General features: G+C 40.1%; 2 long non-coding RNA genes across 4 annotated transcripts; both read right to left on the bottom strand.

Annotated features, from left to right (window-relative positions):
- Positions 1 to 4,909: 4,909 nt before the first annotated feature.
- On the bottom strand, positions 4,910 to 12,276 carry LOC139748458 (uncharacterized). 2 transcript variants are annotated; one of them, XR_011712684.1, is made up of 4 exons: positions 9,880 to 12,276; positions 6,911 to 8,681; positions 5,599 to 6,387; positions 4,910 to 5,403 (listed from the first exon to the last, which is right to left on the bottom strand). It is a non-coding gene; the product is annotated as an uncharacterized lncRNA (long non-coding RNA). The 2 variants fall into 2 exon arrangements; XR_011712685.1 differs by lacking the exons at positions 4,910 to 5,403; positions 5,599 to 6,387 and having other exon boundaries at positions 6,397 to 8,681; positions 9,880 to 10,340; positions 10,536 to 12,276.
- A 24-nt stretch (positions 12,277 to 12,300) lies between these two features.
- On the bottom strand, positions 12,301 to 15,721 carry LOC139748459 (uncharacterized). Of its 2 annotated transcripts, none has more exons than XR_011712686.1 (3): positions 15,630 to 15,721; positions 13,160 to 15,260; positions 12,301 to 12,964 (listed from the first exon to the last, which is right to left on the bottom strand). It is a non-coding gene; the product is annotated as an uncharacterized lncRNA (long non-coding RNA). The 2 variants fall into 2 exon arrangements; XR_011712687.1 differs by having other exon boundaries at positions 12,301 to 12,636.
- Positions 15,722 to 15,893: the final 172 nt, after the last annotated feature.

Here is a 15,893-nt window from a genome sequence, read left to right as displayed (position 1 = left end):
GGAACAGAAACATTTGGAAAGCTTACTTTAAGACCACTTTGGGGATGCCAAAGGGCAAGAGAATTGCGTGGAGGCATCCAAAAATTTAGAGGAAAATTGAAGGAGTAATCTAAATCCCCTTTGGCGTCTTCAAAGGCCTTCAAGGGAGAATAGTGGCATCTGAAGGGAAAGAGACAAATTAAAAGTTTACTTAAAAGACACTTTGGGGGTGCCAAAGTCCAATACAGTTACATGATGGCATCCAAAAATAAACATACAAATTAATGATTTAGTTTAAATCCCCTTTGGCGCCGCCAAAGGCAATTACAGGGGCATAGAGGCATCAAAAGGGAAAGAAACATTTGGAAAGCTTACTTTAAGACCACTTTGGGGATGCCAAAGGGCAAGAGAATTGCGTGGAGGCATCCAAAAATTTAGAGGAAAATTGAAGGAGTAATCTAAATCCCCTTTGGCGTCTTCAAAGGCCTTTACAGGGAGAATAGTGGCATCTGAAGGGAAAGAGACAAATTAAAAGTTTACTTAAAAGACCCTTTGGGGGTGCCAAAGTCCAATACAGTTACATGATGGCATCCAAAAATAAACATACAAATTAATGATTTAATTTAAATCCCCTTTGGCGCCGCCAAAGGCAATTACAGGGGCATAGAGGCATCAAAAGGGAAAGAAACATTTGGAAAGCTTACTTTAAGACCACTTTGGGGATGCCAAAGGGCAAGAGAATTGCGTGGAGGCATCCAAAAATTTAGAGGAAAATTGAAGGAGTAATCTAAATCCCCTTTGGCGTCTTCAAAGGCCTTCAAGGAGAATAGTGGCATCTGAAGGGAAAGAGACAAATTAAAAGTTTACTTAAAAGACACTTTGGGGGTGCCAAAGTCCAATACAGTTACATGATGGCATCCAAAAATAAACATACAAATTAATGATTTAATTTAAATCCCCTTTGGCGCCGCCAAAGGCAATTACAGGGGCATAGAGGCATCAAAAGGGAAAGAAACATTTGGAAAGCTTACTTTAAGACCACTTTGGGGATGCCAAAGGGCAAGAGAATTGCGTGGAGGCATCCAAAAATTTAGAGGAAAATTGAAGGAGTAATCTAAATCCCCTTTGGCGTCTTCAAAGGCCTTACAGGAGAATAGTGGCATCTGAAGGGAAAGAGACAAATTAAAAGTTTACTTAAAAGACACTTTGGGGGTGCCAAAGTCCAATACAGTTACATGATGGCATCCAAAAATAAACATACAAATTAATGATTTAGTTTAAATCCCCTTTGGCGCCGCCAAAGGCAATTACAGGGGCATAGAGGCATCAAAAGGGAAAGAAACATTTGGAAAGCTTACTTTAAGACCACTTTGGGGATGCCAAAGGGCAAGAGAATTGCGTGGAGGCATCCAAAAATTTAGAGGAAAATTGAAGGAGTAATCTAAATCCCCTTTGGCGTCTTCAAAGGCCTTTACAGGAGAATAGTGGCATCTGAAGGGAAAGAGACAAATTAAAAGTTTACTTAAAAGACACTTTGGGGGTGCCAAAGTCCAATACAGTTACATGATGGCATCCAAAAATAAACATACAAATTAATGATTTAATTTAAATCCCCTTTGGCGCCGCCAAAGGCAATTACAGGGGCATAGAGGCATCAAAAGGGAAAGAAACATTTGGAAAGATTACTTTAAGACCACTTTGGGGATGCCAAAGGGCAAGAGAATTGCGTGGAGGCATCCAAAAATTTAGAGGAAAATTGAAGGAGTAATCTAAATCCCCTTTGGCGTCTTCAAAGGCCTTCAAGGGAGAATAGTGGCATCTGAAGGGAAAGAGACAAATTAAAAGTTTACTTAAAAGACCCTTTGGGGGTGCCAAAGTCCAATACAGTTACATGATGGCATCCAAAAATAAACATACAAATTAATGATTTAATTTAAATCCCCTTTGGCGCCGCCAAAGGCAATTACAGGGGCATAGAGGCATCAAAAGGGAAAGAAACATTTGGAAAGCTTACTTTAAGACCACTTTGGGGATGCCAAAGGGCAAGAGAATTGCGTGGAGGCATCCAAAAATTTAGAGGAAAATTGAAGGAGTAATCTAAATCCCCTTTGGCGTCTTCAAAGGCCTTCAAGGAGAATAGTGGCATCTGAAGGGAAAGAGACAAATTAAAAGTTTACTTAAAAGACACTTTGGGGGTGCCAAAGTCCAATACAGTTACATGATGGCATCCAAAAATAAACATACAAATTAATGATTTAGTTTAAATCCCCTTTGGCGCCGCCAAAGGCAATTACAGGGGCATAGAGGCATCAAAAGGGAAAGAAACATTTGGAAAGCTTACTTTAAGACCACTTTGGGGATGCCAAAGGGCAAGAGAATTGCGTGGAGGCATCCAAAAATTTAGAGGAAAATTGAAGGAGTAATCTAAATCCCCTTTGGCGTCTTCAAAGGCCTTTCAAGGAGAATAGTGGCATCTGAAGGGAAAGAGACAAATTAAAAGTTTACTTAAAAGACACTTTGGGGGTGCCAAAGTCCAATACAGTTACATGATGGCATCCAAAAATAAACATACAAATTAATGATTTAGTTTAAATCCCCTTTGGCGCCGCCAAAGGCAATTACAGGGGCATAGAGGCATCAAAAGGGAAAGAAACATTTGGAAAGATTACTTTAAGACCACTTTGGGGATGCCAAAGGGCAAGAGAATTGCGTGGAGGCATCCAAAAATTTAGAGGAAAATTGAAGAGTAATGTAAATCCCCTTTGGCGTCTTCAAAGGCCTTCAAAGGAGAATAGTGGCATCTAAAGGGAAAGAGACAAATTAAAAGTTTACTTAAAAGACACTTTGGGGGTGCCAAAGTCCAATACAGTTACAAAGATGGCATCCAAAAATAAACATACAAATTAATGATTTAGTTTAAATCCCCTTTGGCGCCGCCAAAGGCAATTACAGGTGCATAGAGGCATCAAAAGGGAAAAGAAACATTTGGAAAGCTTACTTTAAGACCACTTTGGGGATGCCAAAGGGCAAGAGAATTGCGTGGAGGAATCCAAAAATTTAGAGGAAAATTGAAGAAGTAATCTAAATCCCCTTGGCGTCTTCAAAGGCCTTTACAGGAGAATAGTGGCATCTGAAGGGAAAGAGACAAATTAAAAGTTTACTTAAAAGACCCTTTGGGGGTGCCAAAGTCCAATACAGTTACATGATGGCATCCAAAAATAAACATACAAATTAATGATTTAATTTTAATCCCCTTTGGCGCCGCCAAAGGCAATTACAGGGGCATAGAGGCATCAAAAGGGAAAGAAACATTTGGAAACATTATTTAAGACCATTTTGGGGATGCCAAAGGGCAAGAGAATTGCGTGGAGGCATCAAAAAATTTAGAGGAAAATTGAAGGAGTAATCTAAATCCCCTTTGGCGTCTTCAAAGGCCTTTACAGGAGAATAGTGGCATCTGAAGGGAAAGAGACAAATTAAAAGTTTACTTAAAAGACACTTTGGGAGTGCCAAAGTCCAATACAGTTACATGATGGCATCCAAAAATAAACATACAAATTAATGATTTAGTTTAAATCCCCTTTGGCGCCGCCAAAGGCAATTACAGGGGCATAGAGGCATCAAAAGGGAAAGAAACATTTGGAAAGCTTACTTTAAGACCACTTTGGGGATGCCAAAGGGCAAGAGAATTGCGTGGAGGCATCCAAAAAGTTTCGAGGAAAATTGAAGGGGTAATCTAAATCCCCTTTGGCGTATTGAAAGGCCTTTACAGGAGAATAGTGGCATCTGAAGGGAAAGAGACAAATTAAAAGTTTACTTAAAAGACCCTTTGGGGGTGCCAAAGTCCAATACAGTTACATGATGGCATCCAAAAATAAACATACAAATTAATGATTTAGTTTAAATCCCCTTTGGCACCGCCAAAGGCAATTACAGGGGCATAGAGGCATCAAAAGGGAAAGAAACATTTGGAAAGATTACTTTAAGACCACTTTGGGGATGCTAAAGGGCAAGAGAATTGCGTGGAGGCATCCAATAATTTAGAGGAAAATTGAAGGAGTAATCTAAATCCCCTTTGGCGTCTTCAAAGGCCTTACAGGAGAATAGTGGCATCTGAAGGGAAAGAGACAAATTAAAAGTTTACTTAAAAGACACTTTGGGGGTGCCAAAGTCCATTACAGTTACATGATGGCATCCAAAAATAAACACACAAATTAAAGATTTAGTTTAAATCCCCTTTGGCGCCGCCAAAGGCAATTACAGGGGCATAGAGGCATCAAAAGGGAAAGAAACATTTGGAAAGATTACTTTAAGACCACTTTGGGGATGCCAAAGGGCAAGAGAATTGCGTGGAGGCATCCAAAAATTTAAAGGAAAATTGAAGGAGTAATCTAAATCCCCTTTGGCGTCTTCAAAGGCCTTTACAGGAGAATAGTGGCATCTGCAGGGAAAGAGACAAATTAAAAGTTTACTTAAAAGACACTTTGGGGGTGCCAAAGTCCAATACAGTTACATGATGGCATCCAAAAATAAACATACAAATTAAAGATTTAGTTTAAATCCCCTTTGGCGCCGCCAAAGGCAATTACAGGGGCATAGAGGCATCAAAAGGGAAAGAAACATTTGGAAAGATTACTTTAAGACCACTTTGGGGATGCTAAAGGGCGAGAGAATTGCGTGGAGGCATCCAAAAATTTAAAGGAAAATTGAAGGAGTAATCTAAATCCCCTTTGGCGTCTTCAAAGGCCTTTACAGGAGAATAGTGGCATCTAAAGGGAAAGAGACAAACTAAAAGTTTACTGAAAAGACCATTTGGGGGTGCCAAAGTCCAATACAGTTACATGATGGCATCCAAAAATAAATATACAAATTAATGATTTAATTTAAATCCCCTTTGGCGCCGCCCAAGGAATTACAGGGGCATAGAGGCATGAAAAGGGAAAGAAACATTTGGAAAGCTTACTTTAAGACCACTTTGGGGATGCCAAAGGGCAAGAGAATTGCGTGGAGGCATCCAAAAATTTAGAGGAAAATTGAAGGAGTAATCTAAATCCCCTTTGGCGTCTTCAAAGGCCTTTACAGGAGAATAGTGGCATCTGAAGGGAAAGAGACAAATTAAAAGTTTACTTAAAAGACCCTTTGGGGGTGCCAAAGTCCAATACAGTTACATGATGGCATCCAAAAATAAACACACAAATTAATGATTTAATTTAAATCCCCTTTGGCGCCGCCAAAGGCAATTACAGGGGCATAGAGGCATCAAAAGGGAAAGAAACATTTGGAAAGCTTACTTTAAGACCACTTTGGGGATGCCAAAGGGCAAGAGAATTGCGTGGAGGCATCCAAAAATTTAGAGGAAAATTGAAGGAGTAATCTAAATCCCCTTTGGCGTCTTCAAAGGCCTTCAAGGGAGAATAGTGGCATCTGATGGGAAAGAGACAAATTAAAAGTTTACTTAAAAGACACTTTGGGGGTGCCAAAGTCCAATACAATTACATGATGGCATCCAAAAATAAACACACAAATTAATGATTTAGTTTAAATCCCCTATGGCGCCGCCAAAGGCAATTACAGGGGCATAGAGGCATCAAAAGGGAAAGAAACATTTGGAAAGATTACTTTAAGACCACTTTGGGGATGCCAAAGGGCAAGAGAATTGCGTGGAGGCATCCAAAAATTTAGAGGAAAATTGAAGGAGTAATCTAAATCCCCTTTGGCATCTTCAAAGGCCTTCAAGGGAGAATAGTGGCATCTAAAGGGAAAGAGACAAATTAAAAGTTTACTTAAAAGACACTTTGGGGGTGCCAAAGTCCAATACAGTTACATGATGGCATCCAAAAATAAACATACAAATTAATGATTTAGTTTAAATCCCCTTTGGCGCCGCCAAAGGCAATTACAGGGGCATAGAGGCATCAAAAGGGAAAGAAACATTTGGAAAGATTACTTTAAGACCACTTTGGGGATGCCAAAGGGCAAGAGAATTGCGTGGAGGCATCCAAAAATTTAGAGAAAAATGGAAGGAGTAATCTAAATCCCCTTTGGCGTCTTCAAAGGCCTTTACAAGAGAATAGTGGCATCTGAAGGGAAAGAGACAAATTAAAAATTTACTGAAAAGACCCTTTGAGGGTGCCAAAGTCCAATACAGTTACATGATGGCATCCAAAAATAAACATACAAATTAATGATTTAATCTAAATCCCCTTTGGCGCCGCCCTAGGGAATTACAGGGGCATAGAGGCATCAAAAGGGAAAGAAACATTTGGAGAGCTTACTTTAAGACCACTTTGGGGATGCCAAAGGGCAAGAGAATTGCGTGGAGGCATCCAAAAATTTAGAGGAAAATTGAAGGAGTAATCTAAATCCCCTTTGGCGTCTTCAAAGGCCTTTACAGGAGAATAGTGGCATCTGAAGGGAAAGAGACAAATTAAAAGTTTACTTAAAAGACCCTTTGGGGGTGCCAAAGTCCAATACAGTTACATGATGGCATCCAAAAATAAAAATACAAATTAATGATTTAATTTAAATCCCCTTTCGCGCCGCCAAAGGCAATTACAGGGGCATATAGGCATCAAAAGGGAAAGAAACATTTGGAAAGATTACTTTAAGACCATTTTGGGGATGCCAAAGGGCAAGAGAATTGCGTGGAGGCATCCAAAAATTTAGAGGAAAATTGAAGGAGTAATCTAAATCCCCTTTGGCATCTTCAAAGGCCTTTACAGGAGAATAGTGGCATCTGAAGGGAAAGAGACAAATTAAAAGTTTACTTAAAAGACACTTTGGGAGTGCCAAAGTCCAATACAGTTACATGATGGCATCCAAAAATAAACATAGAAATTAATGATTTAGTTTAAATCCCCTTTGGCGCCGCCAAAGGCAATTACAGGGGCATAGAGGCATCAAAAGGGAAAGAAACATTTGGAAAGCTTACTTTAAGACCACTTTGGGGATGCCAAAGGGCAAGAGAATTGCGTGGAGGCATCCAAAAATTTAGAGGAAAATTGAAGGAGTAATCTAAATCCCCTTTAGCGTCTTCAAAGGCCTTTACAGGAGAACAGTGGCATCTGAAGGGAAAGAGACAAATTAAAAGTTTACTTAAAAGACCCTTTGGGGGTGCCAAAGTCCAATACAGTTACATGATGGCATCCAAAAATAAACATACAAATTAATGATTTAATTTAAATCCCCTTTGGCGCCGCCAAAGGCAATTACAGGGGCATAGAGGCATCAAAAGGGAAAGAAACATTTGGAAAGCTTACTTTAAGACCACTTTGGGGATGCCAAAGGGCAAGAGAATTGCGTGGAGGCATCCAAAAATTTAGAGGAAAATTGAAGGAGTAATCTAAATCCCCTTTGGCGTCTTCAAAGGCCTTCAAGGGAGAATAGTGGCATCTAAAGGGAAAGAGACAAATTAAAAGTTTACTTAAAAGACACTTTGGTGGTGCCAAAGTCCAATACAGTTACATGATGGCATCCAAAAATAAACATACAAATTAATGATTTAGTTTAAATCCCCTTTGGCGCCGCCAAAGGCAATTACAGGGGCATAGAGGCATCAAAAGGGAAAGAAACATTTGGAAAGCTTACTTTAAGACCACTTTGGGGATGCCAAAGGGCAAGAGAATTGCGTGGAGGAATCCAAAATTTAGAGGAAAATTGAAGGAGTTATCTAAATCCCCTTTGGCGTCTTCAAAGGCATTTACAGGAGAATAGTGGCATCTGATGGGAAAGCGACAAATTAAAAGTTTACTTAAAAGACACTTTGGGGGTGCCAAAGTCCAATACAGTTACATGATGGCATCCAAAAATAAACACACAAATTAAAGATTTAGTTTAAATCCCCTTTGGCGCTGCCAAAGGCAATTACAGGGGCATAGAGGCATCAAAAGGGAAAGAAACATTTGGAAAGATTACTTTAAGACCACTTTGGGGATGCCAAAGGGCAAGAGAATTGCGTGGAGGAATCCAAAATTTAGAGGAAAATTGAAGGAGTTATCTAAATCCCCTTTGGTGTCTTCAAAGGCATTTACAGGAGAATAGTGGCATCTGATGGGAAAGCGACAAATTAAAAGTTTACTTAAAAGACACTTTGGGGGTGCCAAAGTCCAATACAGTTACATGATGGCATCCAAAAATATACACACAAATAAAAGATTTAGTTTAAATCCCCTTTGGCGCCGCCCAAGGGAATTACAGGGGCATAGAGGCATCAAAAGGGAAAGAAACATTTCGAAAGATTACTTTAAGACCACTTTGGGGATGCCAAAGGGTAAGAGAATTGCGTGGAGGCATCCAATAATTTAGAGGAAAATTGAAGGAGTAATGTAAATCCCCTTTGGCGTCTTCAAAGGCCTTCAAAGGAGAATAGTGGCATCTAAAGGGAAAGAGACAAATTAAAAGTTTACTTAAAAGACACTTTGGGGGTGCCAAAGTCCAATACAGTTACAAAATGGCATCCAAAAATAAACATACAAATTAATGATTTAGTTTAAATCCCCTTTGGCGCCGCCAAAGGCAATTACAGGTGCATAGAGGCATCAAAAGGAAAAGAAACATTTGGAAAGCTTACTTTAAGACCACTTTGGGGATGCCAAAGGGCAAGAGAATTGCGTGGAGGAATCCAAAAATTTAGAGGAAAATTGAAGAAGTAATCTAAATCCCCTTTGGCGTCTTCAAAGGCCTTTACAGGAGAATAGTGGCATCTGAAGGGAAAGAGACAAATTAAAAGTTTACTTAAAAGACCCTTTGGGGGTGCCAAAGTCCAATACAGTTACATGATGGCATCCAAAAATTTTTTTTTTTTTTTTTTTTCATACTATTCGCTATTTCCCGCGATAGCGAGGTAGCGTTAAGAACAGAGGACTGGGCCTTTGAGGGAATATCCTCACCTGGACCTCTCCTCTGTTCCTTCTTTTGGAAAAAAAAAAAAAAAAAAAAAAAACGAGAGGGGAGGATTTCCAGCCCCCCGCTCCCTTCCCTTTTAGTCGCCTTCTACGACACGCAGGGAATACGTGGGAAGTATTCTTTCTCCCCTATCTCCAGGGAATATACATATATATATATATATATACACACACATATATATATATATATACATATATATATATATAACACCTGTCCACCTCGCAAACGCGGCAGACAGCGACAAAGCAAAAAAAAACATATATATACATATATATATATATATATATATATACATATATATATATATACATATATACACATATATATTTTTCTCCTTTTTAACTATTCGCCATTTCCCGCGTCAGCGAGGTAGCGCTAAGAACAGAGGAATGGGCCTCTGAGGGAATATCCCCACCTGGCCCCCCTCTCTGTTCCTTTTGGAAAATTAAAAAAAGATAATGAGAAGGGAGGATTTCCAGCCCCCCGCTCCCCCCCCCCCCCCAGTCGCCCTCCACGACACGCAGGGAACACGTGGGAAGCACCCCCCCTCCCCCATCCAAAAATAAACATACAAATTAATGATTTAATTTTAATCCCCTTTGGCGCCGCCAAAGGCAATTACAGGGGCATAGAGGCATCAAAAGGGAAAGAAACATTTGGAAACATTATTTAAGACCATTTTGGGGATGCCAAAGGGCAAGAGAATTGCGTGGAGGCATCCAAAAATTTAGAGGAAAATTGAAGGAGTAATCTAAATCCCCTTTGGCGTCTTCAAAGGCCTTTACAGGAGAATAGTGGCATCTGAAGGGAAAGAGACAAATTAAAAGTTTACTTAAAAGACACTTTGGGAGTGCCAAAGTCCAATACAGTTACATGATGGCATCCAAAAATAAACATACAAATTAATGATTTAGTTTAAATCCCCTTTCGCGCCGCCAAAGGCAATTACAGGGGCATAGAGGCATCAAAAGGGAAAGAAACATTTGGAAAGCTTACTTTAAGACCACTTTGGGGATGCCAAAGGGCAAGAGAATTGCGTGGAGGCATCCAAAAGTTTCGAGGAAAATTGAAGGGGTAATCTAAATCCCCTTTGGCGTATTGAAAGGCCTTTACAGGAGAATAGTGGCATCTGAAGGGAAAGAGACAAATTAAAAGTTTATTTAAAAGACCCTTTGGGGGTGCCAAAGTCCAATACAGTTACATGATGGCATCCAAAAATAAACATACAAATTAATGATTTAATTTAAATCCCCTTTGGCACCGCCAAAGACAATTACAGGGGCATAGAGGCATCAAAAGGGAAAGAAACATTTGGAAAGATTACTTTAAGACCATTTTGGGGATGCTAAAGGGCAAGAGAATTGCGTGGAGGCATCCAATAATTTAGAGGAAAATTGAAGGAGTAATCTAAATCCCCTTTGGCGTCTTCAAAGGCCTTCAAGGGAGAATAGTGGCATCTGAAGGGAAAGAGACAAATTAAAAGTTTACTTAAAAGACACTTTGGGGGTGCCAAAGTCCATTACAGTTACATGATGGCATCCAAAAATAAACACACAAATTAAAGATTTAGTTTAAATCCCCTTTGGCGCCGCCAAAGGCAATTACAGGGGCATAGAGGCATCAAAAGTGAAAGAAACATTTGGAAAGATTACTTTAAGACCACTTTGGGGATGCCAAAGGGCAAGAGAATTGCGTGGAGGCATCCAAAAATTTAAAGGAAAATTGAAGGAGTAATCTAAATCCCCTTTGGCGTCTTCAAAGGCCTTTACAGGAGAATAGTGGCATCTGCAGGGAAATAAACAAATTAAAGTTTACTTAAAAGACACTTTGGGGGTGCCAAAGTCCAATACAGTTACATGATGGCATCCAAAAATAAACATACAAATTAAAGATTTAGTTTAAATCCCCTTTGGCGCCGCCAAAGGCAATTACAGGGGCATAGAGGCATCAAAAGGGAAAGAAACATTTGGAAAGATTACTTTAAGACCACTTTGGGGATGCTAAAGGGCGAGAGAATTGCGTGGAGGCATCCAAAAATTTAAAGGAAAATTGAAGGAGTAATCTAAATCCCCTTTGGCGTCTTCAAAGGCCTTTACAGGAGAATAGTGGCATCTAAAGGGAAAGAGACAAACTAAAAGTTTACTGAAAAGACCATTTGGGGGTGCCAAAGTCCAATACAGTTACATGATGGCATCCAAAAATAAATATACAAATTAATGATTTAATTTAAATCCCCTTTGGCGCCGCCCAAGGGAATTACAGGGGCATAGAGGCATGAAAAGGGAAAGAAACATTTGGAAAGCTTACTTTAAGACCACTTTGGGGATGCCAAAGGGCAAGAGAATTGCGTGGAGGCATCCAAAAATTTAGAGGAAAATTGAAGGAGTAATCTAAATCCCCTTTGGCGTCTTCAAAGGCCTTTACAGGAGAATAGTGGCATCTGAAGGGAAAGAGACAAATTAAAAGTTTACTTAAAAGACCCTTTGGGGGTGCCAAAGTCCAATACAGTTACATGATGGCATCCAAAAATAAACACACAAATTAATGATTTAATTTAAATCCCCTTTGGCGCCGCCAAAGGCAATTACAGGGGCATAGAGGCATCAAAAGGGAAAGAAACATTTGGAAAGCTTACTTTAAGACCACTTTGGGGATGCCAAAGGGCAAGAGAATTGCGTGGAGGCATCCAAAAATTTAGAGGAAAATTGAAGGAGTAATCTAAATCCCCTTTGGCGTCTTCAAAGGCCTTCAAGGGAGAATAGTGGCATCTGATGGGAAAGAGACAAATTAAAAGTTTACTTAAAAGACACTTTGGGGGTGCCAAAGTCCAATACAATTACATGATGGCATCCAAAAATAAACACACAAATTAAAGATTTAGTTTAAATCCCCTATGGCGCCGCCAAAGGCAATTACAGGGGCATAGAGGCATCAAAAGGGAAAGAAACATTTGGAAAGATTACTTTAAGACCACTTTGGGGATGCCAAAGGGCAAGAGAATTGCGTGGAGGCATCCAAAAATTTAGAGGAAAATTGAAGGAGTAATCTAAATCCCCTTTGGCGTCTTCAAAGGCCTTCAAGGGAGAATAGTGGCATCTGAAGGGAAAGAGACAAATTAAAAGTTTACTTAAAAGACACTTTGGGGGTGCCAAAGTCCAATACAGTTACATGATGGCATCCAAAAATAAACATACAAATTAATGATTTAGTTTAAATCCCCTTTGGCGCCGCCAAAGGCAATTACAGGGGCATAGAGGCATCAAAAGGGAAAGAAACATTTGGAAAGATTACTTTAAGACCACTTTGGGGATGCCAAAGGGCAAGAGAATTGCGTGGAGGCATCCAAAAATTTAGAGGAAAATTGAAGGAGTAATCTAAATCCCCTTTGGCGTCTTCAAAGGCCTTTACAAGGAGAATAGTGGCATCTGAAGGGAAAGAGACAAATTAAAAGTTTACTTAAAAGACCCTTTGGGGGTGCCAAAGTCCAATACAGTTACATGATGGCATCCAAAAATAAACATACAAATTAATGATTTAATTTAAATCCCCTTTGGCGCCGCCAAAGGCAATTACAGGGGCATAGAGGCATCAAAAGGGAAAGAAACATTTGGAAAGCTTACTTTAAGACCACTTTGGGGATGCCAAAGGGCAAGAGAATTGCGTGGAGGCATCCAAAAATTTAGAGGAAAATTGAAGGAGTAATCTAAATCCCCTTTGGCGTCTTCAAAGGCCTTTACAGGAGAATAGTGGCATCTGAAGGGAAAGAGACAAATTAAAAGTTTACTTAAAAGACCCTTTGGGGGTGCCAAAGTCCAATACAGTTACATGATGGCATCCAAAAATAAACATACAAATTAATGATTTAATTTAAATCCCCTTTGGCGCCGCCAAAGGCAATTACAGGGGCATAGAGGCATCAAAAGGGAAAGAAACATTTGGAAAGCTTACTTTAAGACCACTTTGGGGATGCCAAAGGGCAAGAGAATTGCGTGGAGGCATCCAAAAATTTAGAGGAAAATTGAAGGAGTAATCTAAATCCCCTTTGGCGTCTTCAAAGGCCTTCAAGGGAGAATAGTGGCATCTGAAGGGAAAGAGACAAATTAAAAGTTTACTTAAAAGACACTTTGGTGGTGCCAAAGTCCAATACAGTTACATGATGGCATCCAAAAATAAACATACAAATTAATGATTTAGTTTAAATCCCCTTTGGCGCCGCCAAAGGCAATTACAGGGGCATAGAGGCATCAAAAGGGAAAGAAACATTTGGAAAGCTTACTTTAAGACCACTTTGGGGATGCCAAAGGGCAAGAGAATTGCGTGGAGGCATCCAAAAATTTAGAGGAAAAGTGAAGGAGTAATCTAAATCCCCTTTGGCGTCTTCAAAGGCCTTTACAGGAGAATAGTGGCATCTGAAGGGAAAGAGACAAATTAAAAGTTTACTTAAAAGACACTTTGGGGGTGCCAAAGTCCAATACAGTTACATGATGGCATCCAAAAATAAACACACAAATTAAAGATTTAGTTTAAATCCCCTTTGGCGCCGCCAAAGGCAATTACAGGGGCATAGAGGCATCAAAAGGGAAAGAAACATTTGGAAAGATTACTTTAAGACCACTTTGGGGATGCCAAAGGGCAAGAGAATTGCGTGGAGGCATCCAAAAATTTAGAGGAAAATTGAAGGAGTAATGTAAATCCCCTTTGGCGTCTTCAAAGGCCTTTACAGGAGAATAGTGGCATCTGAAGGGAAAGAGACAAATTAAAAGTTTACTTAAAAGACCCTTTGGGGGTGCCAAAGTCCAATACAGTTACATGATGGCATCCAAAAATAAATATACAAATTAATGATTTAATTTAAATCCCCTTTGGCGCCGCCAAAGGCAATTACAGGGGCATAGAGGCATCAAAAGGGAAACAAACATTTGGAAAGCTTACTTTAAGACCACTTTGGGGATGCCAAAGGGCAAGAGAATTGCGTGGAGGCATCCAAAAATTTAGAGGAAAATTGAAGGAGTAATCTAAATCCCCTTTGGCGTCTTCAAAGGCCTTTACAGGAGAATAGTGGCATCTGATGGGAAAGAGACAAATTAAAAGTTTACTTAAAAGACACTTTGGGGGTGCCAAAGTCCAATACAGTTACATGATGGCATCCAAAAATAAACACACAAATTAAAGATTTAGTTTAAATCCCCTTTGGCGCCGCCAAAGGCAATTACAGGGGCATAGAGGCATCAAAAGGGAAAGAAACATTTGGAAAGATTAATTCAAGACCACTTTGGGGAGGCCAAAGGGCAATAGAATTGCGTGGAGGCATCCAAAAATTTAGAGGAAAATTGAAGGAGTAATCTAAATCCCCTTTGGCGTCGTCAAAGGCCTTTACAGGAGAATAGTGGCATCTGAAGGGAAAGAGACAAATTAAAAGTTTACTTAAAAGACACTTTGGGGGTGCCAAAGTCCAATACAGTTACATGATGGCATCCAAAAATAAACATACAAATTAATGATTTAGTTTAAATCCCCTTTGGTGCCGCCAAAGGCAATTACAGGGGCATAGAGGCATCAAAAGGGAAAGAAACATTTGGAAAGATTACTTTAAGACCACTTTGGGGATGCCAAAGGGCAAGAGAATTGCGTGGAGGCATCCAAAAATTTAAAGGAAAATTGAAGGAGTAATCTAAATCCCCTTTGGCGTCTTCAAAGGCCTTTACAGGAGAATAGTGGCATCTAAAGGGAAAGAGACAAATTAAAAGTTTACTGAAAAGACCATTTGGGGGTGCCAAAGTCCAATACAGTTACATGATGGCATCCAAAAATAAACATACAAATTAATGATTTAATTTAAATCCCCTTTGGCGCCGCCCAAGGGAATTACAGGGGCATAGAGGCATCAAAAGGGAAAGAAACATTTGGAAAGCTTACTGTAAGACCACTTTGGGGATGCCAAAGGGCAAGAGAATTGCGTGGAGGCATCCAAAAATTTAGAGGAAAATTGAAGGAGTAATCTAAATCCCCTTTGGCGGCTTCAAAGGCCTTTGCAGGAGAATAGTGGCATCTGAAGGGAAAGAGACAAATTAAAAGTTTACTTAAAAGACCCTTTGGGGGTGCCAAAGTCCAATACAGTTACATGATGGCATCCAAAAATAAATATACAAATTAATGATTTTATTTAAATCCCCTTTGGCGCCGCCAAAGGCAATTACAGGGGCATAGAGGCATCAAAAGGGAAAGAAACATTTGGAAAGCTTACTTTAAGACCACTTTGGGGATGCCAAAGGGCAAGAGAATTGCGTGGAGGCATCCAAAAACTTAGAGGAAAATTGAAGGAGTAATCTAAATCCCCTTTGGCGTCTTCAAAGGCCTTCAAGGGAGAATAGTGGCATCTGATGGGAAAGAGACAAATTAAAAGTTTACTTAAAAGACACTTTGGGGGTGCCAAAGTCCAATACAGTTACATGATGGCATCCTAAAATAAAGATACAAATTAATGATTTAATTTAAATCCCCTTTGGCGCCCCCCCCCCCCCCCCCCCCCCCCCCCCCCCCCCCCCCCCCCCCCCCCCCCCCCCCCCCCCCCCCCCCCCCCCCCCCCCCCCCCCCCCCCCCCCCCCCCCCAAGTCATCAGTTACATGATGGCATCCAAAAATAAAACATACAAATTAATGATTTAGTTTAAATCCCCTTTGGTGCCGCCAAAGGCAATTACAGGGCATAGAGGCATCAAAAGGGAAAGAAACATTTGGAAAGCTTACTTTAAGACCACTTTGGGGATGCCAAAGGGCAAGAGAATTGCGTGGAGGCATCCAAAAATTTAGAGGAAAATTGAAGGAGTAATCTAAATCCCTTTGGCGTCTTCAAAGGCCTTTAAGGAGAATAGTGGCATCTAAGGAAAAGAGACAAATTAAAGTTTACTAAAAGACCATTGGGGGTGCCAAAGTCCAATACGTTACATGATGGCATCAAAAATTAAACATACAAATTAATGATTTAATTTAAATCCCCTTTGCGCCGCCAAG

The sequence above is a fragment of the Panulirus ornatus genome, unplaced genomic scaffold, assembly GCF_036320965.1.
Source record: "Panulirus ornatus isolate Po-2019 unplaced genomic scaffold, ASM3632096v1 CTG_3425_pilon, whole genome shotgun sequence".
Taxonomy (NCBI): Eukaryota; Metazoa; Arthropoda; class Malacostraca; order Decapoda; family Palinuridae; genus Panulirus; species Panulirus ornatus.
Note: the sequence above shows the minus strand (reverse complement) of the source record. Positions and strands in the feature narration are given on the sequence as shown.